The sequence below is a fragment of the Doryrhamphus excisus genome, linkage group LG15, assembly GCF_037039965.1.
Source record: "Doryrhamphus excisus strain RoL-2023G ecotype Guam linkage group LG15, RoL_Dexc_Guam_v1.1, whole genome shotgun sequence".
Taxonomy (NCBI): domain Eukaryota; kingdom Metazoa; phylum Chordata; class Actinopteri; order Syngnathiformes; family Syngnathidae; genus Doryrhamphus; species Doryrhamphus excisus.
The window spans coordinates 9,215,815-9,243,653 of NC_136371.1; the positions used below are offsets into that span (position 1 = coordinate 9,215,815).

Below are 27,839 nucleotides of genomic sequence, written 5' to 3' on the forward strand. Positions count from 1 at the left end.
CTCTGAAGTCTTAGATGATGCAGCCAAGGATTCCTGCATTAGACATGCCTCCATTCAAAGTTAGCTCGCCATTATAGGGTAGAAAAAAAATAACATTGCCGTGTCAAGTCACACATATTTACGAACCGTCAGCCTTCCAGGAAGTAGCGGAAGAAGCACTTTTGATTTGAGGGAAAAACATGCTCAGAATTCAAAAGACCCCCCCCCCCCCCCCCCAACATACACAAACAGCAGTTTATGATGAGGAGCATGTAAAACACCCTGGCATGTGAAGTCTGTCTGTTACAGTGCCAACAAACACACCTTCAAATTCACAAGACCTGACCCTCAGACATAAACACCCATAGCCCCACACACACACACACACACCAAAGCGGAAGAGAGAAGCGGTGAGGAGTGGGCCGCCTTGGCACTGAGAGCAGCAGCTGTGAAAATAGGCAGTAGTGATGTCAGAGCAGCAAGGTACTCTGGGTAGCCAGGTCACTTTGAAGTGTTTAACAGCGGTCCTGAGCGAGTGAGTCACATGCAAATAAGTGAAATGCCAACATGACGAACGTGCCGGTCCAGAGCAGAAAAAGACACAGTGATAAAACGAGAGGAAGGTGTGAAGGAAACTATTTTCAGGTAAATTCCCTACATTGCAAGTCTCAGTTTGGCGTCCAGACAACTCCAGAGTGCTGCAGGTGCAGAGTTACAACCCTCTTTTCCCATTGCTGCCCTCCTTGAGGAGGAAAAACAGGCAGCGACACCTGATGGGCGATGCCAGACCAACAAAAAGTCAAAATATTATGGCGATAAAGTCATAATATTCTGACAGGTGCAAAAATGGATGTGGAGATGTAATTTTACAAGTAATAATGACAAAATATTAAGAAAAAAAACAAGAGGTCGCAATTGTATGAGAATAAACACATATTATGAGACTGAAATATATATGGTATAATTTTTTTAAGTCATAATATTGACTAAAAACAAAGAAAACATACAATAAGGCCTCTGCACAGCCGATGGGTCTTAGTGCTCAAGTTGTACTTTTTGAAGTTTGGGTAAAAGTTGTCATATTATGGGAGTCATAATAAGTCATAGTAAGTCAAATAAGTAATAATCTCAAATACTCAAAAACTCAAATAATAAAATAAAATAAAAATTAATAATATAATCATACGCAGTAGGTAACTGCTTAGCATATAACCTACCTCTTTAAATATGTTTTTAATGTCTAACTTTTTATATCTGACTAATGTGCCCCGCTTTTACTCATGTTTTAACTGTGTATTAACCAATGAATGTTGTATTTTGGTGTGTCTTCTATTCTGTTTACTTGCTTTATTCAACGCCATTCTTTTTCTGTAAAGTGTCTTTGAGTATTTTGAAATGCGCTATATACAAATAAAATGTATTATTATGATTATGATTATTATTATTATTATTATATGCTTTACTAAATATCAAAGTGGCCCTTGTTTCCTTTTATTATTATTATTATTATTATTATTATTATTATTATTATTATTATTATTATTATTATTATTATTATTATTGTTATATTTATTTATTTATTATTATTATATTTTATTTATTTATTTTTTATTATATGACACTCTCTCCCCCCACTGGAAAAACTTTGGACATGCTTGCATTCGATTTTAAAGAGGACCTATAAATGTTAAATGTTGTATTCTCTCTATCTACAATAGTCCATAAGTCGTAATAGGTCCCCTTCAATGTTGGATTATTCCACACTAATGTTTGAGGCTGCTGACTGAGCTGGGTGGTGTGAAATGCGTCTGTAAACTGGTGATGTCAGCTCAAGTGAAATTTAAAAGGTGTGAGACGTTCAAATAAACTGGAAAAAAATGTGCAGAATGGTAAGAAACTTTGAGTAAGCAACACCAAGGCATGCTGAGTCATACATGCTAGTCTGTTTGTACTAGTAAGTAGGTCAGTAGGTCAAAGTGTGATTTCACTCTTTATGATTATTGATGTGATGATGATCCTTGATTGGCAGGCATGTGTCTGACAATTGTCTGATATATGGATAAGGAGTTAGTGCTCATTTTCACACTAGCAGCAGATCTCCTAAATGTTTTCTAGAAAGTAGTCGGACCTTTTCCATCATGCTGACAGAAATACAACCAATGAGTCGTCTCGTTCCTTCCCCTGGAGGCCATCAATAAACCTCAATGCCAATCATCGACTTTTAACTCTGCATGACAGCCGAAAGTGTTTCCCTTTCTGGATTGTTTGTGTTCTGTTCTTTCACTATTGTGACCTAAAGGCCAGTTGCAATTTGATGCAGACACTAAATAGGTAAACAATATCCCAGAGGTAAACAATATTCAAGGCGATCCACTACTGTGGTTTACAGCACCACAGACAGCACAGACATGTTTTATGTGTGGATTACAGGTAGAAAATGAATCAATTGTCATCGTAATAACAGGACATGTTTAAGCCACTAAGTTATAGCAAAGGCTAATTGATGCTGTTAGCCCCATTAGACTGAAAAAATGTGACTTGACTATGTTTGACCTCTTCCCAGCCAGGTCCTTAATTCCTCCCCTGATTAAAGTCATTCCTAATGGGACCTTGCGGGACGTAAAGCAGTGATTGCTTCAATGGGGACTTAAACTACCTCTTAATACCACCACTATCACGTCAAATTATACAAACCATCAGTAATACAAAATGCCGAAACCCATTATAACATGGCCTGGCATTACAGAATTGGGGATGAATACTATTATTATTCAAGTAAACAACCCAAGAACCTCTGTATCATTCTGTAGTACCCAAATATCATTGCACAGTACGCGCAGTTTTTTTCTTTGACCTCATCAAGAAGCTCCTCTTGCAGCTGTCAGTTTGTGTTGTTTGTTGCTAGGCAACCGCTTTGAACTTTAGCCGTTAACTTGACTTGCTAACGGGTTCCTGCACTTGTAACTTGTTTATTTCAAGGAATACGTACGTCTCACCAGTCCGAGTTCAAGTCAAAGTGTTCTGAACCTGTGGTCCTGATATGGGGTCAGGAGAGCGCCAAAATAGTTGAAAACTCTAGTAGCGACAGCAGAGATCCTGCTATGAATATTCTTTCTGGTCAACAACAGAGAGGAAAAAAGTCTCATAAAACTGGGGACATCATGCACAATGGCGGTTCAAATTGCCAAGTTGTTGCGGCTTTAGAAGTCACATTATTCCCCGAAACATTGCTTATATTTCAAACAAGCATGTGACCTCAGGTTCCTGTGTTTATACTGCCTTTCTTTGGAATTTGTGCCTTTGTTTTTATGTAATATTTTGGATATATTGGCTGTCTTTGTGACCAGAATGGACACAAAGAGCACCCCGATCTGTTGGAATGTGGCCACTCACACTAATCCAAACAATATACATAATCTGGATTTCTTTGCATTAATATATCCTGTAAATACAGCTTTTAGCTTTGTAAAAGGTGATGAGACATGGGTGTGTGTTTGTCAATGTGTCGTATGGCTGACGAATGTCCTGACGTCATGTTTGGACATCGGAGAAGAAGGGGGACTTTCTCTTCCACTGGCAGCTGCTTGGAAAACCATCAAGCGGGACCATCAATCAGGTTAAAATGTCACAGCTGAGGAGGCAAAAACCAAATCCTAATTGTCGGGCCCTTCCATTGTGGATTGGGAAAACACCCTGGTACTTATGAACTTGTGCTACATACCGTATGGTGAAGCGTATGTACGTATATTAACATTTGAAATTGTCAAGTAGATGTGCAGTGGAGGCTAAGTTTAGACATTATTATTTCTGAATGTGTTGGAAGTTTTACAGTGGAGTTTGTTTCCCCATGGGAATGGCCCCCGCCGCCTTGCAGAGGTATCTCATTGCTGCAGATGGTGGGGAAGTCATGCGCAATCTGCTGCATGCTTCAATCAGCCTGAATGCCTTCGCTCTTGGAAATAATACTGCTGCGAAAGCAGAAAAAATGAAAGCCGAGAGGCTGACGCGTGCCAACATTTTTCTACATAATGGTGTGGAGTCATTCATCAGACACACGGAACCACAAATCATTCCCTATATCCGAATGTTTTTTTTTTTTTTCATTTGGCTCCGACATCAATTTGTCAAGTGTGAGGGCCAAGTTGGATTTATTTCAAATGCTGCAGCTGTTGTGAAGTGACTTGTCAAGCTGCTGAAAGCAAAGAGTACATTATCCAGGAAATCTCATCATTAAAAGAGTACATTGCTAACCATGCAATATAAGATGCTACCATTGTTAGTAAACCACACATTACAGCAACGAGTGGTGATAAAACAGCCTCCTTTGATCCCAGCCGATATCCGACAGTCTGCACTTCGTCACCACTTTACCTGTGGCTGTTCCCACATGTACCAATGCAGGAAAACAAGCATATTCACCTTCAACACTGGACAGACTCATTACTCACGGGTCAGCGTCAGGGCCAGAGCTGCTTTGATGCGACCATACGGGGAAAATCCCGCACGACTCCTCACCCCCATTCTTAATTCCTCTGTTTACTTTCCCAGATTGACTCCCAAATGGTGCAGTGACTAAATGTTTTCGAGCAATGCTGCCTTGGACGGGATACAAGTGGGATAATAAGACACTTATTCGGCCACCGCAGCATGACTACATTCCTGAGATTTGGTAAGAGAACACATCGCTTCGCTTCTCCTAAATCAACAATAAAAGGTGATGAATGTATGATTCAGTTGTGTTACTGAAGCAAACAGTAAGATTACTCGGAACAAGTTTGCATCCTTTTTTGGGGACTGATAGCGCAGATAAAATGTAAAAATGTAAAAATTTTAAGATGTCTGCATACAAAGATGTGGGTGTGGGTGTGGGTGACATGTTCTGTCATTTCTTCTCAATGGAAAGACTTGGGAGGACGCTGCAGGCAATTGGTTTTGGAACAATGAGAGGCCACTGAAAGAATGTTAATAGTCTACAGTGTGATGACGGACATTTCTCCTCACAAATTCGTCACCATTTGTCTCTGCAGAACATTGGAATTGTACATTGTAATGACTAACTGTTGGGGACAAGTTCAACATATAATGATGAACATCTGTACAGTTTAATCTCAATGTTCTTACAGTCCGTTTCCTTACACTGTCTGGGTTATAGGACGGCCAAACAGTGCCCAAACAAAGCATCCACACATTGATGACTGAATCTTTGTAAAGCGTGGAAAATTGTTCTTTTAGAGTTGGGACAATATAGACAGATTTTGTCTGGGGAATCCTTTAATATAACCGACCCATCCTTATCCACATTATGTTGACTAGTGATACGGAAAATTGCTGTCTTATTAACACCATATCACCTACTTTAGCCATTATTGTTGGTGTGGAAAAGACAGGACACAGCTATGCTGTGTATTATTGGGAAAATTGCAGTGAAATAACCCCTGCAACACAAAATATAAAAAGTCTCAACTTCTACTTTGGGGAGGATGGATTGAGTCAATCTGTCAAAAGCAATATCAGGAAAGGACTCTTGTTGCATGTCAGTGTGAAAACGATTTTTGGCATTAGCCAATCAGGAGCTTTAGTGCTGTTACAACAAGCCTGTCAATCGTTTGGAAGTGGAGGTCACTCACTGCGTCATCTTTCAAAAAAACAGCATTAAATTCATCACACCGTAACTTAATACTCTAAAGGTGTATACACAAATATGCAAACATGTCCTAATATAGGTTTGAAGTAAAAAAAAAATAAACATTGAGAGTTTGGACATAAGATAGACAGATAGATAGACTTCCTTTATTGTCATTGCACAATAACACAGCAGTGAAATTTGCATAGTATATGCTCCTCAGATGAAATGCATGATGGGAACACTTTATAATTTAGTTTTTTTCATATAAAACTCTTATTGGTTCATGATTCTATCTTTCTGAGGTAGTGTTAGTTGCTGTGTGATGAGTTTAATGTTGTTTATAAGATGAAATTGTGAGTTAAACTGTTATATTGAATAATGACCTCCTGCAATTTCAAAGGGGTGACAAGCTCATAGTGACTTTTTTCATAGCTTGTGATTGGCGCCTGTCAAATGAAAAGCTGACTATTTCTCACAGGCTCTTGTTTTTGCCACAATGTGCAACTTTATGTCATTTTTTTTGGTCATATTTGGAGCAAATTGATTGGATTTACATTAACAAATTAAAGACTAAAACCGAGGTTCCTGTCACGCCCTGTGTGGGTTCCCACGTGACAGTTTGAGTTTCCTGTCTGGGCTTTGGTTTCCGTTTTGGACACTCTTATTTTGTATTGGACTTCCTGTTTGGCCTTGTCTGCCCTCGTTGCCATAGCCACCCACACCTGTCCCTAATTTGTCCCGCCTATTTAGTTCAGGTGTGTGCTTCTCCCTATGTGGGATCATTGTTGTTTGTCCGTCTGCTACTTGTGTTTCCTTCTGCTGCAATTATAGCTAAAATAAATATCGTTTACCTGCATTTGGTCCTGTTCTCTGCATCCTGGGGTCAAACCTTAAACCTTGACAATTCCACTGGACCAGAATTGAAAGCTGTTGTACGTAGTTATACTGCATATTGAATGCCAAAAATGATTTTATAACAGCACATGTCCATGCAGTGTAGGTTGCAAAATTGGAGCGACTAAAATGACAAGAGGCATATGCTTACAGTTTGGAGTTCAGCACTTCAAAAGATCTTCATAAAAACCACCATGTCAGCCTACAAGCATTTTATATCAAAGGATACCAAAGATATGAGCAAAGCCAAAAAGTTTGTTCATTCAAATAGATGAAGAGGTCCTGTGTGATGGCGCAGCACAGCATGAAGGCAAGGTCCATGACACCAACAACACAAAAAGTCCTTTTTGTGTAAATATTCACATCTGTGGCACCAACATAAACCCAAGCTGTGCTGCGTCATTGACCAACAATTCCCTGACCAAGCCAACCTAACACATACTGCGCGGCACCACAAAGACACGTGAGGCGATGTTTATAAACCAAAACCAGGCCAATGAGAAAACCACATTCTGTCAACCCCTGATTTGCCCTTTGTCTACCATTTGTTTTGGTCGGCGCACAAACAAGTAAATATGCCATGTCTAATATTTGCCATCTCGCAGGCTGACCTGGTTCTCACAATGCATTGCTAGATGGGTGCATGTGAAATTTGGACGGCTTCAAGGAAACAGTAGAAATGCCTTCACATGCACGTATATCTCAGCTAATGAGAAACGCATGCCTGCTTTGTTTAGCGGATACCTGCGTTTAAACAATGAAGTCAAGCTGTGTGGGACTGCTTTGTTTTGATTAAAAAAATGCTCCAGATAAGTTTGGCTTTACTGTAACGTGACCTCATCATGACAGCTAGGAAAAAGGGAATCATTTTCATAATGTGATGCACATTGTCTAAAGTTGTGGTTAAACTCAGACTCACGCAGAGCTTGTCTGGCTTTTGTCTGTCGATTGTGGCCTCGCAGCTTGGAGCTGGCTGTTCAGATTTGACCTAACAGTCACATTCCAGAGTGCACAAACACACACACACACACACACATGCACACTAGGTCAGTGGGACAATACAGTATATTCGTCTGGGTGTCTGTTTTATTTGGCTATACGTATAGCTTCAATGATGATCTCATATGCAGGTGCGGAAATCTGGTAAAACAACTATATATTTATATGCTCAGCAAAAATAGAAATGCAACACAAATGTTTTTGCTCCCATCTTTCATGAGTTGAACTCAAGGATCTAAACACAAAAGGCCTATCTCTCTCAACTATGGTTCATAAATCTTTCTATAACTGTGTTAGCGACCACTTCTCCATTGCCTAGCTAATCCATCCACCTCACATTTTTGGCACGAGTGTATCTTGGACTGGCCACAATAAAAGGCCACTCCAAAATGTGCAGTTGAACTGTATTGGCAGGATCTGGGTCAGTATTTAGTGTGACCACCACTTGTCGCACCCAGAGCAACATACCTCTTTCGGATAGGGTTGATGAGGGTCAGTGGCGTTGCCTGCTAATTAGAGCCAGCCCAAGAGAGAAAAAAGTAATAATAACACAAAGCTTTGGCTTATAATATGTAGTCATGGAAAAAATAGTATAAATACAAGAAATTATTTGTTTTATATAATGTATACAGTATGTATTGTGTATCTATTATGTATCTACTTTATATGGCCTGTAACCCAAAGAGGTGTGATATGTCCCCAATCGGGCAATGCCAAGCCTTCTTTCTTGTCATTGGATATCCCAGTTTTAAATTGGTCCGTAAACTGAAACTTCCGAGGGATGCTTCCTTAGAGTGTGAGTTGGTGTTTTAAATTACAGCACAGATTTTCCACAGCCAAAAAGAGGCAGCTCATTAATGCACGTAATGGGACGCACCCGTTCCACCTACAAAGCCTACGATTAAAATGTGTCTATGCCTCTGTTGAACGTTGCCTTGATTTTTATTAATTTCTTAATTTCTGCGGTTGTGGTGGGTTTTTGCATGACATTGTTGCTAGCTATTCCAGCCTTGTGATCACCAAGTGGGGTCAAGAAGGCTCCAAAATAGTTCAAAAGTCCGGTAGCGAAAGCGGAGCTCTTGCCATGAACGTCCTTTCCAGTAAACAGGAAGCACACTTTAATACACTTGCATGTGCAATGCTCATAGTCTTTTATGTCAACTTGTGTAATGTGTGAAATCACACAATCTGAGGTCTCTCTTCGAGGTACGTTGTTTAGAATAATCGTCATCCAGTCTCCATTTTCATCCCTCCGCCAAATTAAATAAAACCATCTTTTCAAGTCGTGTTGATTTCCCACATCCATTTGCATTTTATACTAACACACAAGGATGTTTAAACCACAAGCGACTGGTTCAGATGACAGTCTGTCCCCACCGCAATTTCTAAAACTTTGCTTTCTTTAAGACTTCTGGCAAAATCCAATACCCCACCTGCCCCTAGTGTGAAGCCAAGCCCCCACCCAGGGAAGGTAAACCTGGGGCTAGGCCTCCCTGGAGCTCCTCACCACCGATGCTGGTCACCAGGAGGTCAGGCACAGCCCCAGACCCAGGTCAAGGACTTTAACAGGTCCACCCAAGCGTGGAAAAGCAGCTTGAGAGTTGACTCCTGAGATTCTCATTCGTTAGAATACTAAAATAAGAACATAATAGGGTGAGATATTTGCATTCAGTTCCATGTTTTAAGAACAAAATTTCTTTCTTCAGACTAAAGCGATCTACCCGAGAGGATTTGTGAGTTTTTTCTTGGACCCGTTAATGACAAGGAAAAATCTCTTGTTTACTGTGTTTATTTTAAAAAAGAAGAGCGTGTCAGCCCCGAGGTACTTGAGGGGGAAATAGTGAAATTAAACTAATTGAATGTGTTTGTTTGGGTAAGTGTCTTTTTGCTGCCATACTGGAATAGACCAGGGACTGGTGCCAGACCAGTCTTGACGTTTCACCTCTGGCAGGGAAGCACGAGGGAGCATGTCCCAGACAGTGATTACATTTGTGGTGCAATGCAGTACTTGGCCCAATTTTGTAAATAGTTTTAAAGTTCGTCGGGTTTAGTCAATAATTATCATGTGGGTTTTGGCTGCCTTGATGTGAGACATGTTGAGGGCCTATGGACAGAAAAATGTGCACGTCCAGTGGAAGACTCCCACCCTCAACTCAAACCTACTGAGATTATCATAAAGTTTGTGAACTATAGAGGTTCACAACAAGATCCAAGAACGTCAAACTGTTACACATTAGAGGAGTAACAAGACACAGTTGCCTATCTTGGTTGGTTAGCTTACACCCCCACAGCCATGCATCAAGGTCAAACCGACAACACACCCTCAAATTACTGTTTGGCTTAGCAGGCACAAAGTATGTGAGCCCACTCAGTCTGGCTGTTGTCATGGCAGTGGGAGTGGAGGGTTAATGAGGGGGTCAGAAGGTGGCCGCAAGGGCCTGTCAGTCATTTTATTGGCCTGAATTCAAAGAATGCAAGCTAAACCTGTGGTGGACATTCTGAGAAACACAACGTGAGGAATTACAGCAAACTAGGGCTGGGGGAGGATGAGGTAAAGGAGGCTGGAAAGCACCTGAAGTGTGAGTCAGGGACGGATGAAGAGGAGAGCCATTCACAGCTGCAAAAACACAGTCTGGTTGTATGAGGGGAGTTGGTAGTTGTATGCCTTGCAGGTTCTACACGACGGCTATAGTTTGCATGTATGTTAGTGCGTAAGCATTATTTTGATACCCACTATTGTGGTACAGTTGTGTTCTTATTTGTGATGACTTGCAGGTTAGATACAGAAGGTCTCCATGGGGGTGAGCCCCTGTCTCATTTGTGCTGTGTTGGCAGAGAAATGATGCCTGTGACCATTTCCTGTGTGACTGATGCTTACCACAATATGCTAGCGATAATGATAACGTTGATTAATCTGAAACTTGTTTCGATTAATTAATCAGTTAGGCGCTACATGGTCCCGCTCATGGTTTGGTCTGCAACATATCAGAAAAGAGGCAAAAAAGGTTGATATATTCAGTGGTAGAGTCATCTGGTGCAGCTCGCCACAGTCTTAAATGCACACACCCACATCTGGCAAGATCTGGGACCTGGCCTTGGCCTCAGTTCACAAGCAATGGTGGTCTGCTACAGGTCTGGCTTTCCCCACCAAAAAGCATTGTGCTTCTAATCTTGTCTATTCACCCGGTGAATGCTTCAAATGAAAGTTGAGTCTGACTATCCAAATGTTCAATGACGGATGTAAACAAGTGAGGATAGACAGCTCACAGGCAGTCACCACTGTCTGTTTTACACAGCGTTTTACTGTAAATTAGACCTTTTCTATGCAGCTGTGGGGTGAATGTGACAAGTATTTGCTGTGGTGAGGAAATTACATCATCTAACCCCTCGCTGTACTCTCGTTATGTGCTCACTTTTACACTTCACTGCATACAGCAGCGTACAGCCGCAGGAATTAAAACATCACACGCCGCAAAAACTGGGTTACATTTAATCATTTGCAAAATGTTTCTTAAAATGTAGGTAGATTAATTGCAGATAATTTCAAACCAGAACACGTTTTGCATTTCTGAGTTTTTCATGAGCTGAATTCATATTCATTCATTCATTCATTCTACCGCTTTTTCACGAGGGTCGCGGGGGGTGCTGGAGCCTATCCCAGCTGTCTTCAGGCGAGAGGCGGGGTACACCCTGGACTGGTCGCCAGCCAATCACAGGGCACATATAGACAAACAACCATTCACACTCACATTCATACCTATGGACTATTTGGAGTCGCCAATTAACTTAGCATGTTTTTGGAATGTGGGAGGAAACCGGAGTACCCGGAGAAAACCCACGCATGCACGGGGAGAACATGCAAACTCCACACAGAGATGCCCAAGGGTGGAACTGAACCCTGGTCTCCTAGCTGTGAGGTCTGCGCACTAACCACTAGACCGCCGTGCCGCCCCTAAATTCATATATCTAAACCTTTTTTCTTTGTACACAAAAGGCCTATTTATTGTTAACAAATCTATGTAAATGTATAAATGAACATTATACATTATAAGCCATGCACCTCAAAAGCATGGCATATCAAGATGGTGATTTGACAGTATGATTATTTCACAGGTGTGCCTTGAGTTGGCCACAACAAAAGGCCATTCCAAACTGTGCAGTCTGACTGTATTGGGGTTGGTCCGGAAAAAAACACTTACGCATGGTCAGTATTTGGTCTGCTGACACCTAGCATGATTGCGCTAAGTGTCTGCTTAAGTTTATATTTATGAAAATTGCAAAAATGCAAGTACGCTCATACTAGCACATCTAGCATAATAGTGCTGTTTTCAAATGCACGTCTATAAATGAAAACAGCTAAAATGCCATTATGCTAATGTTAACAAGCTAGCAATGCTAACATACTAACATTAGCATGCTAACACCTACCATGATACTGTTAAGTGTTTATATAAGCATTTACCCATGAAAACAGCTAAAAATGCTACTATGCCAATATTGACATGATAGCAATGCTAACATGCTATAATCATGTTAGCATGCTAACACCTATCATGATAATGCTAAGTGTTTATCTATCAATGATACCTACCACTGAAAATACCAAAAAAATGTTAGCATGTTAGCATTTCTATCATATTAGATATTAACAGAGTATAATAGCGTAATGTACCTGGGAAGGCTTTTGTGGAGCTATATGCAGTTTGTGTACAGAGGAAACCTTTAACATCTTTGAGTTCAGTTCATGAAAAACAAGTATTGCATTTATATTTTTGTTGAGTCGTAGGTTGTTTATAATGTAGTTTTCATTTCGCTTTACCACAAAGTTGTGGTACAAGATGCTACAAGAAGAGCCTGGCCCATTTCTGTTGACTACATTCGGCTATAAAAAGAGAAGAGAAAACATGGAAAGGATGCAAATTAGTCCCTTAAGGACATTTATAGTGTGTATGGCTTTTTATTTAGAGAGTCTAGATTATGGTGTAAAACCAACTGTCCACTTGGTTGCATGATTGTGCTTACAATAGGAACATTGGAATCTTGCAGTTTTAGCAAAAGATGGTGTCTAAAGCAGACCAAAATTAAGCATCGTGCTATTGACTCTGAGCGAGAGCTTGCAAATAAACATCAGCCAAAAAGCTCAGTATTTGTACTTCTGCAAAAGAAATCCACTGAGCACTGGGGAAAGAAAGACAGAATAAAAAGCAGGGAGTAGATAAAACAACGTGTAGGAAAACACTTTGGGGAGGTATGTTTATGAACGCAGCTTCAGATCATAATCGTGAAAATACAAGTTCAAACAAAGACCTGAATTGGCTGAAAAAGGCCGTCTGGCGAGGAATGAGGAAAAGGTTTCGCCCACTGTAACACTGAACTCTGGACCTGCTGCTTTTCTCTACGCTCAGCAGATGTCCCCCACACCCCCACCTCACTATGAAACCAGATGACCTGACTTGGATTAGCTGTCCTCAGTTTGACATTGTCATAGAGCTCAGAGAAAACAATAAGGTGTTTGGATGTGGCTCGCATGATCCTTTACATGGTTTAATATTTCATGAAGAAACTGGATTCTTGTCTTTACTATGAACTAGCACTCAGGTGAGCCTTATCAGATAATGGAGTATCAACAAGAAGTCCACGTATGGTACCATGCTTTAGGAGCAAAAACATAGACAGTACCGTGGTACCTCAGTTAACGTCCGCCCTGGTTAGCACGTTTTTTGGTTAACATCCAAAATGTTTGTTAATGGCGTTAATGATGTTAATTAAGGCACCATGTACTGTATGTCCAAACCATGTATTACGTATATCCTGGGAGGGCTTGTCCTATTTGCAGGTTAGCTACACGGGAGTAAAAGCATTCTCTCCCCCATTGTTTTCTCTCTCTTATTTGGCTGTTTATTATTCTGCTCCCATGAGATGCCCAACAAATTCAGTTCCTCTCATAAAAGTCTTAATTGTACCCCCTGGTACTTCCGTGTGACCCCTCCCGCATTCACACTGACAAACTGTCACACCACAGGGGTACATGGAAACACCTTTTTAAGGTCTGTACAAGTCTGTACATTTTTATGCCAAGTTGTTGCCACCTTTCTGCACCAAATCACAAAACTCTTTAACTCTTTAACTGCTGGGTTTCAGATCCCCTGAAAGTGACAGTAATAACTAAGCAGTGTACTAGTGGTCTTATTATTGAGATGGCTTTGAATTTCTTGTACTTCATTTCATTATTATATTCAGTGTTTTTGTGTTTTTTTATGTATATTCCACGTGCATCATCAATGTGGGTGTAAGATCCAGTTTACCCCAAAACTCGACTTAGATCACAGTTTAGGAACAAGCTTCTATGCAACCCGAGAAATTGAAAAACCCTCCTGTTTTCCCCTGGAAACACCCCTATTTTACCCTCCTTTCCCAGCATCCTCCTGTTCCTGTATTTTTTTAACTTAGGGTACATGAGAAAAGAAAATCTTCCAACAGCCGGAGCGGCACAGCTGGTCCACTTGACCTCAGAAATATTGATGTAACATTCATCTTGCAGCAGGAGGATATAAACCATACCATGCCACACCTTTATAAAGACGGAGTACTCATCAGTGACATTGGTAGTGTTAAGTCAGTGATGCATGTAAAAGTGTGGTGAGCTCTCTGTTGTTGCTCATGGGGAACTTTAGTTCAAAACGTTTTAGGGAGAGTTAACAAATAATGTTAGGGCCGACACCTGACTGTGAAACTGAAACGCTGGACCACACAGTTTGTACCCTGAGAAATTTGGCTCCACAGTCTATTAACACAACAAACCGCTGGGTGTAATTTCCCCGCAGATGAGCCAGCTTCTCACTGCCAGGGAATGTCCTGTGAGTGTCAGACGCAGACTTTTGAAATAAAACAAGCCCGGCCAGTGACACAGGTGAGAGCTGTGTGACGTCAGTAGGATTGGGGAAGAGTGAAATGACGGTAAAGTGGACACGGCATGATCCAAACATACGTACATACTGTACAATTGGTAAATATACAGTGGAGCCTCGAAAGTAACAACCATTTCCTGGAAAACAAATAGTATGGACCAAAAAAATTGGGACGTATCCCTATATGGAGATTAGCAGATTTGTATTTAAAGAAGTAAAACTCACATCATCACTTGCGATGAGAGTTGTACACCATTGGGGAGTTACTAAAATTACAAATTAGGGAAGCCATTAACATGTTCCGGAAATTATACATGAATGGCTGACATCCTGTTCTGTTTTGGGCCGTGGGTTTTATGGACATGTTCACAAATTGTTGTGCTGCTTTTGAAGCTTGTGCTGAGGGCAAACCTAAAACCACTTAGTTGAGATTTGGGATGTTATTATAAACACAACCTGTCAACATGTTCTACTTATCACGGTGACCTGTAATCTGTGAGTCCAATTCAAGGTGGGATATACAAAAATATAATCTGATGTAATGTATTTATGTACGTCATAATCATCATAATCCCGTGTCAATCGAATCCAAATAAGTTGAGTCCATTTCACTGACATTTATTTGGTGTCAGGAAAAACATACTTTTTTCCACATCACTGTATAGTGGATTTTGGCTATAGGTTGAAGTAATGCTAAAAACACATGTGGACCACAAAGAATGTTGTGGCCATGGGAAGTGGACTTCCTGTTGTTAAACGCCAATCCTGTCAACGTAGGCTTTGAAAATCAAAGTGGTGGTCTCCAGCCAACTCAGGCCAAACAGTAAAGTTCAAAGGTTGAATGTCAATGTCAAGATCAAGTACCAGCTGGTTTTAAAGGGGTGGGCCGGATGGGCATGAAGAACATTTGTTTGTCTCACAATTAAGACACTCCCAGTGTTTAGACGTGAAGATGCATGAACAATGAGGTCAAGAAAATCAAGCATGAATTGCTTCCTGTTATCATTTCAAGTCAGTCAGCCATCAGGGTCTAATGGGATAACATTTCTGTTTTTCAACTTGTGCACCTGCTGGTTTTGGCTTTGTCCTGTGGGAAGCGGCCCGTTAGACCAGATTAGATTACGCTCTTATAGACACACACTTGAACATTTCTGTCAGTAGCTAGTGTGGTATCACTTTCAGTTGCAAGATTGATTCCAGACAGGACTGAACCGTGTGTGAGAAGACAAAGCTGCACCCCCTGTTTACTATATGTGAAAGACCTACTAGAGTGCAACATACGTACGTGTATTGCAAAAGGCTTTATAACCTGCAACACAGTTCTTGAAACTGTGCAAGAGTTGCACTGAAACTGCTTGTGTCAAACTCACACACACATTCTAACTGCCTAGTTTTCAGTGACAACTTCCACTCTTAGTTAATAGGGAACCGTCAATGAGGGTCGTTTCCTGTGCACAGTGGAAATCCTGTCTTAGTGGTAGTGGTAAGAGAGTCATGAGCCCAGGGGAGCAAGTGGGCAAAAGTTACAAATACTGTACACACTAGTCCTAAATGGCAAGGAAATCTTTACATGTCCCATTAAGATTAAGATATGCCTTTATTCGTCCCTCAGTGGGGAAATTTGCATTGCACAGCAGCAAGAGTACAGAATCAGTTAAGCAGTACAAAATACACAATATAGAAAAATAAACAATATAAACACCCCAAGTATTAACAAAATCAACTGTTTTTCCCAGAGTTATATACAAATACAGTATGCAGATAATATGAAACAAGATGAGATATATGACCAGTCTATACACTGAGATTTTGAGTTAAAGTGAGTTAATATGAGGCATCATGGAAATACCTCACATAGAACTTAGTATATTGTATTTAGAACCCTTAATATTGCACATGGAGGTTGATCAGATATTGCATAATACTTGAATGGATATACGGTATTCCATAAGTCCTTTCTTTACCTCATTTAGTGCATGCTCACTGTGTGGTTAACGTGATGGGAAAATAGGTTAAAAAAGCTGAGCGTCACATTTATTGCATACTTTGCTCTCTTAAGTTGCACTATGGCCTCACTGCCTTTAGTCAAGATCAAGGTGAGGGAATGGAAACTGCAAGTAGTGCCCTTCAACTTGTGCTTGTTTATGAAAGGCCACGCTGTGTGAGGCCATGTAATGCCCTCAAAGAGCATATACTCACTAACAGACACAATAATAGCGCTTTCCAACCATCAAGCTTTGGATTTCAGAGCATTTTATAAACATTCCTGGACTGTATGCTGTCTGGTTACATGGAGAATTCCGCTCAGGAGTCCAATGACTCTCTGCAGCAGGGGTCCAGCTGTAAATAGGCTGTTAAAGTCAGCAGATGAGGTGCATCGGATGAGCCAATCCCATAACTGCATGTTGAACCTAATCACTTGGGTTCAAGCTTGTGCGCTAAAGCAAACTTCTGCTCTGTAAACATTGCTTCTTTATTTGAGAAAGGTATAAAGTAAAGTAAAATATCCTTTGGGACAGTTGTCCTCTAGTAAAGCCACATGTGGCTCTGGACCCGTGGGTTGCCGACCCCTGTTCTGAGTGAACTCATAATAGAGAGACCTCAGTTCTTATACAAAGGAAGGCCAAGCAACATTGAGTAGAAGAGCAGCAAGAGCAAGCAGGAACTAAAACCAGATACTCCAGTGGAATTCCCAAAACTCCTCCACCAAACACTTTTTACAAAGTGTTTTAAAAGTAATTAAAACAATAATAATGTCCTTTTTCTATGGCTTGCAATTGGGATATCCATGCTGTTTTATCACCAAACAATTAACAGGCTAGAGTCAGATGCATTTTAAATGCATATTTTCTTGCAACTGTAACTATAGCAACATACTACAACAGAACTACTTCCAACAAATGTTGCACCCTGAAGATCCCTATGACGTTAAACACCACCAGACAGTCTGCTGTGAGGTTTTCTAAACACACAAAACACACATTTTCCCCTGACTTTAGTGAGAAACGGCATTGGCCTGACATTGCTCAAGTTACTCAAAGAGGGATTTTCCTGGAGATTTTCCTGCTCAATTAGTCTTCCAACACACCGTATATAAAGTGTGTACACGTATGTACGCATTATATATTGTGCAGGGCCTGCTTTCTAAATGACTTATTATGCAGATACAAACAATTCTGTCTTGCTGGCTCAGTGCTTTGTTTAGGTTGAGCCAATTATATAGACACAGAACATATAACATAGAGCTGAAATGTGTAAAACTGAGCTCAGCTGGTGATCATCTTTTCCATCCCTTCCCTGTATTTGCTATCAGAAAAGAAGTTGATGCTTGCTTGCATTGGTCTACTAGTTATTTCCAGTGTGGGCCCTCATCAAAGGTGCTGACAGAGCAGCATATGTGAGTGTGTTTGAGTGTTTCATTGGAATTATTGGGGCTTTTGCTGACAGATGGGGAGGAATTTCTGTCAGGGCTTGATGCAGACAAAAACACCCACACAAGTAGAAGGTTTTTGCACATACAAATTAATTTATGCAAGTAACCTACTCGTAATTCAGCATTTGCTGAATTATTTACGGGAAAACCTGTCCATGTCTTGGTGTGCCAATAGGCAATTGTGACACCATGGTGACAATGGTGAACCACAACAATGCCACCGCTTGAACCATTTACCATTAGTTCTTCAGTCACTGATCATAGACACTTGATTAGATTTCCTGCATGGGAAATCTGAGAGGCTATGTCTAGGTCCAATGGAAATAGAGGAAAGGCAAGGTAGATGGAAGGAAAAGGAAGGTGGTGGCAGCAGGGGAGTTAGAGGTGACATCGGGAAAATGTCTCCTGGTGCACTTCGTCTGTGTAAAACGGCCAGCCGCTTTGGGGGTTAGGGTGCCGGTGAAGCACGGTACGGTGCAAGCAAGTTGGAACAGACCCGAACCCATGTGGCAGCAAGGGCGGGACGTAACACCCACTGGTCTGTGTGTCCTACAGAGGCTGTCCTATTACATTTTAACACAGGTAAGTCTGGCAAATACAAAACAATACAAAAGACCGGGTGGAAGACCACTTTGTGACATCATCACTGGTTAACTCTGTAGTTGTTGCCATCTAACCCAGTTACTGGAAAATAACTTATGGGGCCAGACAAAGTTGGAAGTGCTGCACTTTCACAAACACTATTGAATAAAAAAAAATAACTGGCATAAGTACAACAGCATCGTACATGTGGCTCTTCTATTCCCTTTCCCGTTCTCAACAAAAAGTGTCTTCAGTCAAGGTAAAAATGACACTAAAGGTTCATTTTGGATAAAGCAGTACATAACTAATTGAGGAGTAAATGAATGCGTTGTGAAGTACTTTGAGTGCCTTGAAAAGTGCTATAAAATCAATTATCACATACTACAGTATTAATTGGCCCTGTACCCTAGAAACCGCCCATGAATGATATGGGAAAAGGCCGAAATGATAGTGTGTCAAAGCCCAGGGCAGTGATACTGATAAAATATAGAGTTTAACCATGTCCAGTATCAGCCCCCGTAGCTGTCCACTCAGAGCGCGCTGCTCTGGTATCGTGCCCGTGAAACAACCAATCAGAGAACAGCACACGAGCGTGAACACACAGTTTACACTGTTTAGATATAATACTTGTAATAAACTGAAAATTTTCTGGAAACAAAATGGTCTTTTGATTAAATAGTACATGATAATAAGCTCATGATTAAATAGTATGTGATAATAAGATCATCACATGGTTTGTCTGGTATCAGGCCCAGTATCAATCCCCCACATGCCAGTATCAGCCCGAGACCGAAGGTATCATGCACTTGGGGGCATGAAACCTGGCCTGATACCAGACAAACCATGTGATGACCTATAAATCCATGATTATTATTAATACGACAATGTGGCTCTTCTGGTGGTTGTGCTGCAATGCTGGCAGGCCGGCCTTCAGCCTTCAAGCGCTGAGCTGCATCCCCAAAAGTTTGCTGTCAATTCTCTGTGATTAGTCTGAGTGTGCAGCACTTTTGGTTTTGTGAGTTTTCGCGGCTCTATGTCAGTATGTCAGTGTGTCAGAGTGCACCAGGCCACTTCTTTTTGGATGAGTGCATGACACAGTCGGACAATACTTCCTGCCATCAATCTTTTGATGACAAACACAGATACATTAGGAGAGCGTTTTTGCAGAGGTCACTGAGGCTGTCTGTCTGGTCAAGGGCTTGTTTCAAGAGTACTCGCTAAACCGCAGTCGACTGTACTCAGCCAGACAGCACTCCCACAGGAAGTTAACCTTTGGACTCGAGGTCATTGCCCATGAGACCCAGACACACAGCAACAGGAAGTGCACTTATTTCCTCAGCTAAATGAAGTCAACAGATGCTGATGCTCCACTCTGTCCTATACAAGAAGCACAGCTTGCAATTCATTTTGGCACGACATCATTTCACACACAACTTAGTCAGAGGATCCACATCTGTGTGCCGCCTTTCATATTTTTGCCCTTTAAAAATGCAAAGAATGCTTAAATAAATACAGCCAAAGCCTCGGCAGAGCTTTGCCAGAGACGACAAACCTCTAAGCTGGATCAACTTTTGACCTGCTAGTCCACTAACATTTTGAAGAGTCCATATAGGAACTCCCTCTTATAGCACAATAAACAGGTGGTGTCAAAGGTTGACACATTGATAGACAGGAGTAAGGAGTAAATACGCTAAGTCCACACAAGGCTTTATCTGATGCTTTCGTGGTGAAACTCAGAAAAAGTTAATTCCGCAATTCTTCTGGAGGGCATTACCAGAACAAAATACTGACAGCTGCAGAGCATCAGAAGCCATTAAAGAGAGGTGAGGAAAAACAAAGTGCAGCCTCTGGACAGTATCAGTGTTGGTGCAGGGTGCAGGAGAGGAAAGAGGGCAAAGAGACAAAGATAGGCTACAGGGAAAGGGACATCTTACATCCACAACTTCAGCAGATTTGGCAGTTCAGGAGACTTCAAAAGAAAGAAAAATGTGTTGGACTATTGGTTCAGAAAAAATATGAATAATATTTTGAAGTCAGTTTGACATCTGGATGAGTGGAACCACCCATCCGGCAGTGCAAGACCACCAAGACATTAAGTGTTTCAATTCATTGGCACCACTGTAAGAAAGGAATAAAATTTCCAACAGAATAAGAATCTGGATTTTTTTTTAAATAACTCTCTTTAAAGATCTCTAAGGACTGCTTAGAGTTAAACTGCAAAGTTCAGATTTCTTACATGAAGCGAGGCAAAGTATGGTGAAGTCATGGTCCCATCCAAGATGAGAACATGCATCCAGCTGACACTTCCCCGATCTAATGTTTGTGAGGACTTTGTTTTGGCACCCGATGCCGACTTCACCACACGCGAAAGCAATTTGGGAGTAAGAGCACAAACAGATGCCACATTCAAAGCAATTGTCCTGATCCAAAGCAAAGCTCATTCCCTGTCCTAGTGTTCAACTCCAACCGAAAACACCTCAGTCAGCATTTGGACCTGATGCTGCAGGCCATCTATCCTTGAAACCAGATCGAGCAATGAGCTTTTGTTTATTTGCTCTCACAGATGGGTCTGGACCCCCTCCTGTTCAGACAGCTTTCCATCCAACCTGAGAGTTGAATCTGCTATCAGTTTTAACTGCAGAAAGTACTATCTAATGCCAGTCAACATGTACTGTACATTTATACTTGTCATTTTTTGCTCTGCTTGGTTGTATGTTTGTTCAGTCGCATCAGGCAGCTCCATGATGCCAGGCTAAAGATCATCTCCAGATGTTGAACTGGAGCGAAGTGGGTCCAATGGAAAGGGGGGTGAACTGAATCACATGAAACACGCATCACATGAAAGGCCTGTACAAACACATAAGCATGCCCACATGGGGACTTCAGTTCATGATCAGTCCAGGAACTCTCGACTAATCTAAGTCTTAAAGGCAAGTATGATGTCAGGTCTACTTCCAGTAATGAGGACTAATTATCAAAAAGAACATTGAAAAATGCAGTCCCATGCAACAAATAGTCGTAAGTAGTGTAAAACTAACCTGTCTCATGATGTCTAACCCAGCTCACGTCCCTTATTAGTGCGTGAACATTCCAATACTTGGTGAATTCTGACCTGACATCCAAGGACAATTCCTCAAATCCTTCTGGACACTAAGTTTGTACATTTAATCGGTTCTCCTTCCCTTATCCTGTTTATACCAATTGTCCAGAGAGCCTTCCAGGATGGTTCCACTGACACTCGTAAGATGGCTGCTCAGATCATTGCCAACATGTACTCCCTTACTGACCAAGATCTGTCACCATACCTGCCTAGTGTCATTCAAAGACTGAGGCAAAAATATTTGAAACTTAAGTCATATGTAGCATTCTGGTCACTGGGCATCAGCAATGACATAAATCATTATCATCATCATTGGTGAGATGAAAAAACTCCCCTCATTTCATGTGGAAGTGGTAAGTTTTTGGCTTCTTCTTTTGTCCGTCTTCGCCCAATCAGTTTGAAACCCTTTCTTAAGAATTCTTGAGAATGAATACATCGGAGAATAACTAATTTGGTGGCTGCGGTGGAAGTACTCCCTTACTGACCAGGATCTGTCACCATACCTGCCTAGTGTCATTCCTGGCCTGAAGACTTCCCTATTGTATCCAGTGCCTGAGGTACTACATGCAGTATCTTGCGGGGGAGATTGTTCCCACGGATCTTATCACAGGGGCAGACGTTGAACTCAGAGCTACCCATTAAAATCCTGCATGTACTCTCTCATGGCAAACTCCTTGTGAGAAAATGGCTTTATGTTTTGGCACTTTTAAAAAACACTTTCCAAAGACCTTGATGCCCCGATGTTCACATTTTTATAAAAGCAATATGGTCCCGTCAATGCAGGATTTCAACAAGTCAGCTGAGCGTTGCAAGCATGTCATTACATCATATGATCCCAGTTTACCCCATTATAAATGATTAGCACCATCTTTTTAGGCCAATAAATGAAGCATTTCATGTGTTTGCTCCTTTGGTGCCGGTATAAATGAGACAACAGGAGTGACAGCCATGTGGAAGAAAAATGGATGGAATAAAGCAAAAGCATGTGGGTAATGGGAGCAGGATGTTTTATGGCAGGCACTGAGCACAGTTCAAGACCCAACTCCTTGAAACAAATCCAGAGATGTGAGAGAAGCACCAGCTGAACATCATCTGGAGCACGCTTTACATTGGACATGACGGATGTGGTGCAGTATGTGACTCTAATGTGGCTAGTGGAGGATGGTGGAGGAGGTGATGAAAGTGACCAGATATGGTGGAGGGAGGATAAAAGGAGCAAGAAAAGAGGGAGAGGATAGACAGCGTTCACATATGACAGGATGTATCGTTATTTCTTTTCTTGGAGAGAAGTGAAGATAAGGCTTGTGAGAACTGAGAGTGGTTTTTGTGGCACTCCAGAGCATGGACCCCCCGCTAATCCCCGTTTTATTGACACCAGGTGGTGCTGCTGCTATTGAAACGAGCATGAGCTTGGTTTGTTAGTACGATTCCACCGTAGCCACCAAATTAGTTATTCTCCGATGTATTCATTCTCAAGAATTCTTAAGAAAGGGTTTCAAGAAGAAGGACAAAAAAAGAAGCCAAAAACTTACCACTTCCACATGAAATGAGAGAAGTTGTTTCATCTCACCAATGATTTATGTCATTACTGATGCCCAGTGACCAGAATGCTACATATGACTTAAGTTTCAAATATTTTTGCCTCAGTCTTTTAACATTCTTTTCATCCACAAGCTGTTCCTCATCACGCCATGGTAGATTCCTTTACTTCTATGACCAAACACTGCAACCACTCTTGCATTCAATTACAACCCCACATGACCATTATCTCCATTGAAGTCTGTTGTTTGGTACCCAAAAAGGGTTCTGCAGTCAGTCAGCGAAGTAAAAAACCAATAATATCACACTTCTTTTTTGAAGAAACTACCCAAAGCAAGCAAATTCCAAACATTTTTTACTGCTATCCAATAATTCCATCCATAATTCAAACTCGCCAGTAAATGTCATGTTTATTGTAACAGGATTTATAATGATTAAATATATTCAAAAGGGTGTTTGTGTGATGGACAATGAAGTTGCTCCTTAAGTGTCTTTCCATGTGTGTGAGCGCAGAAGGAGCGGTCTGGCTCCAGCAAGAGGTGAAGGAACCTCCCATCCAAACTTTCCATTTCCTTTGCCCCCACGCCCTTTTGGATTTCCACCCAGCGTTCTTTTGGAGAGGGACAGGCACTTCCCTGATTGTTCCCCTGTGTTGCTTTGTCACGGTTCTTCCTCTTAAGAGCCTGGCCAAAGCAAGCATTGCACGGCATGTATCAATGCAGAGTGTTTTGACTTCTGCGGCGATGAGGGTGTTAACTCCCACTGGTGCCCACTGGCAGGAAGGAAGCAAGGAAATGGCCCTCATCTTTGTCTCTTAGTGTGCACATTTATTAACCTATTGCCCTTCCTATGATCTAGCTTCAAATACTGTTGTCTTTCAAAATTAAAAAAAATATAAATTGGTTTACATGAGCTGATTCTGTGTTAATGTGGAATTGCTGACTTCAACGTTCCAGCAATGCATGCTTGCAGTGCAGCGAGCAAGTCTTTCTCATTTTTGGTGCTCATAAACAGGCTCTAGGGACATATTTTACTGTTATAACATCATCGAAAAGTCAATTTTGCATGACACACATCCCAATTTTATGAATTCAAAGTAAACAACTGTTTTTTTTAACATACAATGTGTCGCCAGGAGGCAAACATCAATCCCTACGAGAACCATGTGAGGTCATACAAAATACTATTACCAAGGCTTGAACAATTAGAGTACATAAGTACATCTGTGACAGATTAAGTCATAAAGTCATAACCCACTTTCCGTCCATCTATAAATCATATAAACCCCACAGTACGCTATTTTGTCAACTCAAAGACAGACCAAGGCAAAGGGTCAAGCACACACACATGCACTTTTGATCTATCACAACAACCCGGACTAGCCAAGCAGGGCAAATTCCCCACTGGTTTTAAACAAATCTTCCCCATTGAGCGTCCCGTCTTTTGATAACAGAGCTGACGAGTGATGGGTGCATGCATGCGGACTGAGTGTGCGCATTGGCAGTGTTTACCATAGGGGATGACTGTTCACATGACTTGTCAGGTGATGTGTGCTGCCGGCTACCTGCTGTGCAGCTGCAGACTGTTTTGGACTTCATGGTCTGGACCTGGAGATGAAAAAATATCCAGGTTTTTGATTTGGGCAGAAAAGCCACACACATATACAGTTATATATAGCGCTCAGAACGTTACATACTGTTGGAATTGTTGGAATGAACCCTTACTCATCATGGGGTGGAATTTTCCATTGTTTTTTTAAAAAAAACTGGGTGCAGTTAGAATTTCAAATGTTCTCCCATTACAAACATACATATTAAATGTCCTTTATGTCTGCTTTCAGATGGTTCCGATGCTTTTTATTGCCATCAAGACCATTTTCAGGCCATTTAAACTGCTTGGTTTCCTGATATGGATCTGGCTTTGCAGCACTTTCCACAAATGTTGTATTGGCTTGAAGTCAGGACATTTGCAAGGCCATTCCAGAAGCTTGTTAGCCTGCCTTATTCATTCCAAAACCAATTCTGATCATTGATCATTGTCTCACACTAGCTTTCATCCATTTAGCTGTTAATTTGTGATAAACAAGTGAAAAATTTTGACAATGTTATGATTCCATCCACTTCCGCATTACCGCTAGCTTCAAAACAGTCCCAGAACATGATGATCCCACCATCATAACTTACAGCCAGTACTGTGTCCTTCAGTTTGAAAGCCTCACCTTGACTCTTCCAAACACACTGCTTGTCGATGCGGCATCCGGCTTGTCAGTGTAGTTAGAAGGTTTTAAGTTAGAAGATGATACCTGACAAGATGTTCGTAGAGCTGCTTGGCATTGCTAAGTTCAAAGATATTCTTGAACCTTCAGTACCTTATTGATGAAGAGGATTCGGAAATGTTTAATAAGTGCCAAAAATATATGGGGGGGGGGGCAATGTTTATGGATGGAGGGACAAGTATTTACTAAACACCAGTGCACACACCCGACAGGCAGGTAAAAAAAAACGATACACAAACAAAAACATAAGTAAACATATTACCATTACATTGCTGACTGGACTGACTCCAGGTCTACAAGGTTCAAAAGACTCCACTGGATGCCTGCTTTTACTGTGGTTTAGGGGTGTAGCTATGATATATACATATATATAAAATAAATAAATAAAAAATATTTATTTATTGTATTTATTTTTATTCATTTATTTATTTATCTATTTGTTTTTATTTATTTATTTATTTATTTTGGGTCAACATGGCCTTAACAGACCTGTAAGAATTCATTTGTTGAAGAGTACACAAGTACAAGTTAAACATACTGTCAAGTAGAGAAGAACACAATTGTAGTGTACCAGTTATTATAAGACGTCGGTTTAGAAAATACAGCTTTAGTAAATCAGTAATTTTGGTGGATCCCAAGTCATTTGGCAGTGAGTCTGTTTCAAATGATTAGACTGTTAATTATTTAGCCAGCTAGAAACACATCAAAACACAAACCTTGTTAGCCTCCATCAGTAAAACATCAGACGTTTATATGGGGTTTTTTTTTTTAAGTCAGGGACACAACTGGAACTTATTTCCGCAGACTCAATGAAGATGCTAACATGTCCATCAGTGTTGCATGATGTTCCTCCTTGCATGCCTTCAAAGTGCCAGGAAGTGTGTTCACTTGCTTGTTTTCAAGGCCTGGGCGTATTAAACAACAGCTTGAACAAATTGAGCCTACGAGGGGAGGCGGGCATACACACAGCAGAAACATGTAGCCTCGTGAGGAGCAACGCAAGGTAACAGCAGGAGAGAAAAAGATGCTTGCAAAGACAAATGCCATGGGAATATTTCGGCTTCAAACTAAATGAGCAAGTTAAGCCTATCAAGACGTTTGGCCAAATAAAAATGAAACACCAGCAAAATGGTGTTTGCTCACAGAATTATTTTTTTTTATGTCCAACGTTGCCTGTTTTTTTTTTAAACGCCTGACCCAATTGCTCTGCATACTTTCCATAATTTCTGCCCCTTCATCCACTGTCTTGTGCCAAATAGGTTCTGTATCACTGTCTATCTTCCACATTACAGATCTGTGACCCAATTTCAGACGAAAGAGACATTATCATTTAGGGTTTAATTATTCAATTACATTTATTTCTACAATGAATGAGGCAAATGTCTAATGTTATAACTATTAGTTTCTGGCCTTGTTCCACTTCTGTCTATTTGGCATTATCATGGGACTGGAATGACCTTCAAGTTACAAAAAGTGCATTAAAGCAGTAATTCAAATTCTTAATCGTCAACTTGGGGGACTGCTATACAATGATCTGACATCACATAGACATGCACAAATATATTATAAATATGGATGTCAATCCATAAAATATTTCATCCTGATTAATCACATTTTGGCCATAATTGACTCATAATTAATCACACTTAATCACAGATTGAAATATGTTTTTTTAGAAATGCCCCAATAGCGTAGTTTTGTCCCCTTTAGTTTGATGATCCTTGAACGCACCTTCTAATTTTCTCCCACACAGTACAGATAGACTACTATACTATATTTTTACCCTTTTTTACTCTCATATTTAATCCCAAATGCTGATACTATGTCGGAATGCATAAAGGTAAGATTTAATTACCTTATTGAGCGCTAATGTACATATCTGTGGTACACAACCTCTTTGAAAGGCATGGCATGTATTGCCATGTATTTTTAATCAAGATCAAGGCTAAACAAAGATCAGGTTTGCTGTCAGTACTGCTCACAGCCAAATTGTTTTTTCACGAACAAAACAAAAATTAACTTATCGCAGTTCGTTTTATGTTTACATGACTTAAGAGGTGCAATAAAATCTTTTTCTCAGTCATTTTGTTGTCATAACCACTCCCCATGACGGACAACGGTTAGCTCCTCCTGTTCATCCAAACACCTGAGAGGTCATTGGCATCCTCAACTTTCTTTCAGGACAGCAGCGAACTTGTCACTTGAGTATTGTGTTCCAGGGTGTACTTTGGGTAGCTGTTATACTTTGTATGTAGTTCAGGACACATCTCAAAGCCACAGTAGGAAAAGAGCCTGGAAAATCCTGAATGTTTGAAGATTATCCTTCGTTTTTATGCTGAGCAAACTTCAGAAAGACAAGTGTCTACTCTCCACAGGTATGTCCACAGTCTCTATGAAATTAATTTTTTGTCATTGATATGTCAAAATGGCATACTTTCGCCAATGGCGACTAGATGCGAGCTGTCCTTTATTTGTGAATTCATGGAAGCTATGTAAAATGGTTT

At 40.8% G+C, this 27,839-nt stretch overlaps 1 long non-coding RNA gene across 1 annotated transcript; it reads left to right on the forward strand.

The window, feature by feature from the left end:
• Positions 1-492: 492 nt before the first annotated feature.
• Positions 493-10,343, forward strand: LOC131104470 (uncharacterized). The gene is made up of 3 exons (XR_013629849.1): positions 493-624; positions 4,528-4,648; positions 8,906-10,343. It is a non-coding gene; the product is annotated as an uncharacterized LOC131104470 (long non-coding RNA).
• Positions 10,344-27,839: the final 17,496 nt, after the last annotated feature.